This window comes from Oryctolagus cuniculus, chromosome 20 (genome assembly GCF_964237555.1).
Source record: "Oryctolagus cuniculus chromosome 20, mOryCun1.1, whole genome shotgun sequence".
Taxonomy (NCBI): Eukaryota; Metazoa; Chordata; class Mammalia; order Lagomorpha; family Leporidae; genus Oryctolagus; species Oryctolagus cuniculus.
The window spans coordinates 49,432,061-49,437,509 of NC_091451.1; the positions used below are offsets into that span (position 1 = coordinate 49,432,061).

Genomic DNA, 5,449 nt, shown 5'->3' on the forward strand with positions numbered 1-5,449 from the left:
TGTTTGTCCCCTTCCAACTCTGTGGGAAACTGGGGGAAGTTCCAGGCTCCTGGCTTCCGGCTCAGGCATCCCAGCCTTTGCAGCCATTCAGGAAGAAAAGCAGTGAATGGAAACTTCACTCTCCATCTGTTGATAGCTTTCTCTCTTGCTATAACACTGCCTTTCAAATAAAATAAATACTTAAAATAAATGAAACATTAATTATACATATGGTTAGGAGCCTATTTCCAAATGTTGAATGAACTCAAGCCACTGATCCCAAGGGAAGCAATCAATTTCTTAAATGCAGTGATGATAAGGTGGTGACAGGAGCAGCACTGGAGTGAGCCTGAGGGATTCCTGCCTCCCATGTCAGGATGCTGAGTGCTGTGTCCTAGTTTGGTTCCAGTGTCAGATTCCTGCCTAAGCCCTTCTGGGAGGCAGTAGATGAAGTTCCAAGTACTGCCATGTGGACACCTGGACAGAATTCCAAGCACATGGCTGTCACCTGACCCAGCTGAAGCTTTTGTAACCATCTGAGAAGTGACCAGGAATTAGAAGATCACTGTCAGTCTCAGTCTCTTTGCCTTTTTGAAAAAATATGTAAATACAAATATCAAAATAAGTGAAATAGTATCTTGAACTTTTTAAAAAAGATATAAAGGCAACATATAAAATGATATATTGGGCCCATCATGCATGTCCATAATAGATGCACAATGAGACATCCCATCCTTCCTGTTAGAATGAGTATTATCCTACAATCCAGAGCTGACAATCCATGTGGAGGAAGCTGGAGATAACTCTGGTGCAAGAACGGAGTCATGTAAACAAGTAAAATTATTATGGAAAATCATCAAAACTGAAACAGAATTATCACAGGATCTTCAAACACCATTTTTGAGTAGAAGGAATATGAAATCCCAGGGAGGTGTCCAGGGGAACCACAATCAATGTGGCAAACACCTCTGCTCTTCCATGTTCAACTAATGCAGCATCATTCACAAGAGTTCACACATACAATCCAGTGAAACATTCATGAAGAAAGAATCAACAATGGAACAAATGGACAAAATTATATTTAACAGGAAGTTTATATGGCATTAAAGATGAGGAAATTCTGTATTTTGGACAACTCGGATGATCCTGGAGAATAATGTCCAAGGATAATGTGTCAGGGTAAGTACACTCTGCTAACCATGCAGGACAAGAAGACAAATAATACGTGATGCTGGATACATGGGATAAAAGGATGAAGTCACAGAGGCAGGAAGTACGATGGTGAAGACCAACGTCTGAGCAAGGGAGGAGCAGAGGAGACGCTGGAGCAAGGTCAGAGTTCCAGTCCAACAGGATCCATACACTGAGGATCTACTGTACAGCATGGTCACAGCAGTGAAGGGAATATTGTGCCTAAAGAATTCCAAAACAGGAGACAACTGACATTCTACCATGGAAACATGTGGTTTTCTGATGAGCATGTCAATAAGTCTGACTTCATAAAAACTCAATTTGATACATTTATTTATCAACACATATCATTGTACCTCATATGTCTATGTTTTGGTATTATATATCAAACACTTATGTAAAGGAAATGATTAAATGATCAAAAATGGAGATTCAATACTCTGAATACTGGTGTAGTGCTTTCCAATATTTTCCAATATTTTATGGAGATGATAAATAAATTCCAGTGGACTCAAGCTTGGCAGCTGGAACCCAGGAGCTTGGAACTGCATCAGTGTTCCCACCTTGGTGATGGGGCCTCATAACACATCCATCATCTACTGACTTCCAGGGTGCACTGTCAGTTACTAGTCTGGGAAAGTGTGCAAATGGGCTGTGTCCATCACTCTGATATGCAGCCTGCGTGTCTCCCTCTCTAATACTGATGGAAGTCTCCAAATGCATTGATGACCCCAGTCAGCATAGACATGGAGTGAAGAGCAGGGACTCTGGACATATGGTCTCCGAGACTTGCTCTTCCTGCAGCTGTGATTCAGCCTCAGGACACTGGTCATCATGCTGGAGCCACAGACACAGCTCCCCGTGATGTGGACTCCTGCCCCAGAGTGCACAGCCACTGTGTGTCCCACTTTCTGCTCTGCTGAACCACAGAAGGTGCAGGGAGTCCCACAACACTTGACAGAATCAGATGAGCTAGAAGTGCACACCCAACACTTTCCATTCAGTGATGACCTTGACTGCTGATGTCCAGTGCATTTCCCCTCTGAGTTCATGCAGGGAGCCCCCCAGGAGGGTCCCAGGACCTAAAGAATGAGGAAGTCCCTGTAGGCTTCCCAGGTGCCTGCAGAAGCTCAGCCTGAGACACAGCTGAGCTGCAAGTACATTCCTGAGTGCTGTGACGTTCACACAGGGACCACAGACTGTTCCAGGATTAAAGGTGGCCACATTCTGTGGAAAGTGAGTGTGGATCACCCACGGTTTAAAATAAAATGTCAGTTCAGTTCCGCACACAGGCTACTTTGACAGGAAGAGAGGGAAATAGTTGAGGTTTAACAGACCAGAGACCCTGGCTCATCTGTCTCCAGGATATAAAGGGAAAAGTAAAATTGTCCTAGAGTCGGCAGCGCCCTGAGGACACCAGCACGAGTTAGACTGGAAAAGACTCACAAGGTCCTCACAGATCCCCATGATATCTGATCACGGTGAGGATAGTTGTCAGTCATGAACCCGAAATTGTCACGTAGGACTTCTTCCTTCTATTCAAAGTTTCTATCCATCAGTGAAGTCAGTGGCAGGGACAGAATTGTAAGAGTAGAACCATTTCTTCAAATGTGTTAGAGGAGAGGAAACCCCAATTCCCTAACAGGAAACCAGGGCTTATTGTCCCTCTGCACCTACCCATGACCAGAATATATATTCAGTGCATCTTGTGTGCCTCCTGGTGGAGCCGTGCGGCCCTGCAGGGAGGTTTGTGTCTGAACTCAGCCTGAGGGCCCCTCACTGTGTCTCTGGCACAGAAATAGGTGGCCATGTCCGCGGCTGTCAGACTGTTCATTTCAAGATCCACCATGTTCTGGGCGTTGTCGCTGGAGATGGTGAATCGGCCATTCACCAGCTCGCGTAGTTTGTGCTACCATAACAATCAATACATGCGATCCACTCCAGCCCCTTCCCTGGAGCCTGGTGGACCCAGCACATTGCATTGCTACTGAGGGTGAATCCAGAGGCTTTGCAGGAGAGATTCAGGGATCCCCCAGGCTTCTCCAGGCCTCCCCTGGACTCCACCAGCTGCTTCTGGCACTGGACACCTGCAAACACAGACGTCCTGGTCAGGACACTGTCACTCACACTCTCTGTGTCTCTCACTCACGTCCTCTCCCAGACTCAGTGCCCTGTGTTCCCCATCATTACCTTTGAGCACAGCGACCAGGAGAAGCCAGCGCAGCCCAGTCTCCATGGTGAGCATCTGTGTTCAGTGCACTCACTGAGTGGACACCTGGGAGTGCTGGGGCTGGAGCTCCTGTGCCATATCTGCAGGGTGAGGGCTGGGCTGGTTTTCATGGGCAGAGGGAGGCCCTATTTGCATGTGCTGCCCCTGTATAGCAGGCATGGGGTTGTGCACTTCAGATAGGACAGGTTCCTGGCAGAGCACTGTGTCCTCTGGTGTTTAGTAGTACAGGTAACGACACAGAACATATTATTCTTTCCATGATTCTGTACAGTTATGATTTCAGGACATCTTTGATTTGATACAGGTCTTTGTGCCTAGTGACATCCGTCAGAGCAAGAATAACGGGTGCCTCTTGTGTCTCATGTGTGGACGCTCAGATGCAGGATAAGAAGTTGAGGTTGTGTGTTCCCTGATGTGGGCACTAGGTCTGGGTGGCAGCGAGTGAATATCATGAAGAGGGAAGTTCTAACAAAAACAAACTGCCAAGCGCAGGGCTGAGAGCCCATGCACGAAATGATGGAGAATAATATACTCCACCACTAGGTGCCATTTAGGAAACATCAGTGCTGCATTTGTACACTGAGAATGAATGCGCAGAAATGGAGAAAGCATCACTGTGGTACAGCAGGTGAATCCACTGCCTGTGATGCCTGCATCCCATAGTGCTGTGTGTTCCTGTTCCAGCTGCGGCACTTCCAATCATCTCTTGCTGATGCACCCGGGAGAGCAGAAAAGCATGGTCCTAGTATTTGGCCCCTGCACCCACGTGGGAGACCCCGAAGAAACTCCTGTCTCCTGGTGTCACTGTCATCTGGGGGATGAACCAGCAGATGGAAGAACTTGTCTCTGTGTCTTTCCCTCTCTCTGTGTAACACTGACTTTCAGTAAATAAATAAATCTTTTCTAAAAAATTGCAGTTTCAACATCTTTTAAAACCTTGGAGGAAATATAGGAACAGCATGCATGATGTCCATGTAACAATATTATTTAAAATATTTAAATCTTTTTTATTTTTTAAATTTATTTTTTTAACTTTTATTTATTAAATATAAATTTCCAAAGTACTACTTTTGGATCACAGTGGCTTTTCCCCCTCATAACTTCCCTCCCTCCCGCAACCCTCCCATCTCCTGCTCCTTCTCCCATCCCTTTTTTTTCTGTTTCTTTATTTTTTTAACTTTTATTTAATGAATATAAATTTCCAAAGTACGACTTATTGATTACAATGGCTTCCCCCCATACCGTCCCTCCCACCCGCAACCCTCCCCTTTCCCACTCCCTCTCGCCTTCCATTCACATCAAGATTCATTTTTGATTATCTTAATATACAGAAGATCAGCTTACTATACATTAAGTAAGGATTTCAACAGTTTGCTCCCACACTGAAACATAAAGTGAAAAATAATAGATGTTTTTTTAAATGATGATGAAATCAGATCAGACCTATTGTCATGTTTAATCCCAGTGAGAGACAAGTTGGGAATTGATAATTTCTTTCTTTTTTTTACAGAAGATCAGTTTAGTATGCATTAAGTAAAGATTTCAACAGTTTGCACCCCCATAGAAACACAAAGTGAAATATACTGTTTGAGTACTCGTTATAGCATTAAATCTCAATGAACAGCACATTAAGGACAGAGATCCTACATGAGGAGTAAGTGCACAGTGACTCCTGTTGTTGACTTTACAAATTGACACTCCTGTCTATGGCATCAGTAATCTCCCTATGCTCCAGTCATGAGTTTCCAAGGCTATGGAAGCCCTCTGAGTTCTCCGACTCTTATCTTGTTTAGACAAGGTCATAGTCAAAGTGGAGTTTCTCTCCTCCCTTCAGAGAAAGGTACCTCCTTCTTTGAAGACCTGTTCTTTCCACTGGGATCTCACTCACAGAGTTCTTTTTGCCAGAGTGTCTTGGCTTTCCATGCCTGAAATACTCTCATGGGCTTTTCAGCCAGATCCGAATGCCTTTAGGGCTGATTCTGAGGCCAGAGTGCTATTTAGGACATCTGCCATTCTATGAGTCTGCTGAGTATCTTGCTTCCCATGCTG

At 44.9% G+C, this 5,449-nt stretch overlaps 1 pseudogene; it reads right to left on the minus strand.

Annotated features, from left to right (window-relative positions):
• Window positions 1-2,866: 2,866 nt before the first annotated feature.
• Window positions 2,867-3,464, minus strand: LOC127486859 (immunoglobulin heavy variable 3-66-like; annotated as a pseudogene).
• Window positions 3,465-5,449: the final 1,985 nt, after the last annotated feature.